The following is a 2,500-nucleotide window of genomic DNA, read 5'->3' as shown; positions in this document are numbered from 1 at the left end:
TAATTCAAGTTACGCTGCACCTTAACCCAAGTTACGCTGCACCTTAACCCAAGTTACGCTGCACCTTAACCCAAGTTACGCTGCACCTTAACCCAAGTTACGCTGCACCTTAACCCAAGTTACGCTGCACCTTAACCCAAGTTACGCTGCACCTTAACCCAAGTTACGCTGCACCTTAACCCAAGTTACGCTGCACCTTAACCCAAGTTACGCTGCACCTTAACCCAAGTTACGCTGCACCTTAACCCAAGTTACGCTGCACCTTAACCCAAGTTACGCTGCACCTTAACCCAAGTTACGCTGCACCTTAACCCAAGTTACGCTGCACCTTAACCCAAGTTACGCTGCACCTTAACCCAAGTTACGCTGCACCTTAACCCAAGTTACGCTGCACCTTAACCCAAGTTACGCTGCACCTTAACCCAAGTTACGCTGCACCTTAACCCAAGTTACGCTGCACCTTAACCTAACTTACGCTGCACCTTAACCTAACTTACGCTGCACCTTAACCTAACTTACGCTGCACCTTAACCTAACTTACGCTGCACCTTAACCTAACTTACGCTGCACCTTAACCTAACTTACGCTGCACCTTAACCTAACTTACACTGCACCTTAACTGTCACATGTAACGTCACAGGAATGTAGCTTTGCCTAACAGCAACCCTCTGAACATAGTTCACTGCTTGGATCCTCTGGTGTCATGTGTATTTCTTGATGCCATGGTGCGTACCCTCACATAAAGGTCTTTCGAGTGTTGCGTACTTTCTACACAGTCCCGCTAACCACTGGAAGGGTGTACCGCTACAGAACGAATATCGCCCTCCCCTCCTGCCCTTCCAAGCTGGTCGGTCAGGCGTTTGTTTGTGAAATGAGCCTTGCAGCTGTTCAGTTGCATTCGGTTGTCGATGCAGTCAGTGTACGTTGTGGTACGGCCTGTGTGGACTGTCCGCTGATGTACGCGTAACCCACACTGATCATCCGTCGTTACGTACTGAGTGACATAATGTGGCACATGCTTGACCGTACACCGGCTGCGCCCTACAATGGCGAATCATAAGGGCCATATGTTGTGCACGATGCTACTTGTCTCGTCTCCCCATTACAGCGAGATTGCACTGTTGTACGCCGTACAGACATGTGGTAGGTAGGTACGGACGAAAGTATTGCATGTTGGCCCCCCCCCCCCCCCTCCTCCCTCTGCCGGGAATCAGCGTGAGCCGTCTGTTGATGTAGCGACGAGGGTTTTCCTATTTAATCGTATTGCCCCACACAACATGATAGCACGGTGGACCGCGTTCCACATCTGCGACATGCTACAGAGGCCGGTTGACAGTCGACCGCGCAAGGGACATTGCACACGTGCGCGGACCATCTTCCACGTGTTCTCTCGTGTACATGCCGCAGTGTGTATGTGGGCTGATGTAGCGTGTCGTGACACATAACATGCAGGCATGCCAGAATCGTAGATTTCGCAAATGTAGATTGACGTATACGTTTGCTGCCAAAGATCCGCAAATGAACTGGAAATCAGTTGTTGAGCGGTTGTTCGCGCTGCAGGTGCATCGGTGATAGCGACGATCGGTACATCTATGAACCGGTTGTTTCGGCGGTACCCGCCATGCCCCCGAACCTGAGTTGGCCATGTGGGTATGAAGCGATACGAGGCTGTGGCTTGGCGGGACAGTCCCCGGCCGGTGAGGGGGGGCCGCCCGGCGTGCTGGCCGCGCGCTGCGTGAGCGCACGCACTACAGCCGGCTGGTGGGGGGCGCCCAGTGGCAGGAGCGCCGGCCGACGGGCCCGGCTGGCGTCCCAGCTATGCGCCGGCGCACCCTGCGCGCGGCGCCAGGCGGCCAAAGTGGGTTCTGCCGAGCCCGGTGCGAAGCGCGGTGGACATCTGCAGTGTGCTGGTCCGATTGCGGACTGTGTGCGTTGAGGATGCGCCGCCGCCCGGCACTCGGCGTCGCGACGCCGTCTGCTGCTCGGTCGCCCCCAGCGGTTCTCGCAGGTGGTTTGTATCGCAGCTCTGCGGACGTGTTGGCGCGTGCGCTGTGCTGGGAGAGTTCGCTTCTGCACCCAAGTGGGGCTTTGCCCTTCTGTGGCGCTGGCGTTGGAGCTGCCGGTCACCGTAGGTGGCGCGTGTTGTTTCCCGCCGGCAATGCCACGACAGCACGCTCCCGGGCCTCTGTCGGCAGCGGCAAGCTCAGTTGGGAGCACGGGTGTTCGCACTGAAAGCGTCTACTCGCCCATCTCCGGGCGATTGCGCCTCTCTCGAACCCGACCAAGTACTTAGGACGGCGCTGCGCGCCGCCGGGACCTGAGAGGGTTTCGAGGTGTATCGTGCAGGGGAGCTCAGCCTCCTCCTGTTTGCAGAATAATTGAGCGGACGCTTGCGTGTTCGCGCGGGCCCTCGGGACACACTCCCGGGCGGCCGGCTGCTCAGCTCTCGTTGACGCAGCTCCCTGGTTGATCCTGCCAGTAGTCATATGCTTGTCTCAAA

At 57.0% G+C, this 2,500-nt stretch overlaps 1 non-coding gene across 1 annotated transcript in view; it reads left to right on the top strand.

Annotated features, from left to right (window-relative positions):
• The first annotated feature begins 2,459 nt into the window (after positions 1-2,459).
• LOC126320018 (small subunit ribosomal RNA) overlaps positions 2,460-2,500 on the top strand; it is a 1,893-nt gene continuing 1,852 nt past the window's right edge. The window contains exon 1 of the ribosomal RNA XR_007557794.1: positions 2,460-2,500. This exon is cut by the window's right edge and continues 1,852 nt beyond it. This is a non-coding gene — a ribosomal RNA (small subunit ribosomal RNA).

This window comes from Schistocerca gregaria, unplaced genomic scaffold (genome assembly GCF_023897955.1).
Source record: "Schistocerca gregaria isolate iqSchGreg1 unplaced genomic scaffold, iqSchGreg1.2 ptg000695l, whole genome shotgun sequence".
NCBI classification, from domain to species: Eukaryota; Metazoa; Arthropoda; class Insecta; order Orthoptera; family Acrididae; genus Schistocerca; species Schistocerca gregaria.
Note: the sequence above shows the minus strand (reverse complement) of the source record. Positions and strands in the feature narration are given on the sequence as shown.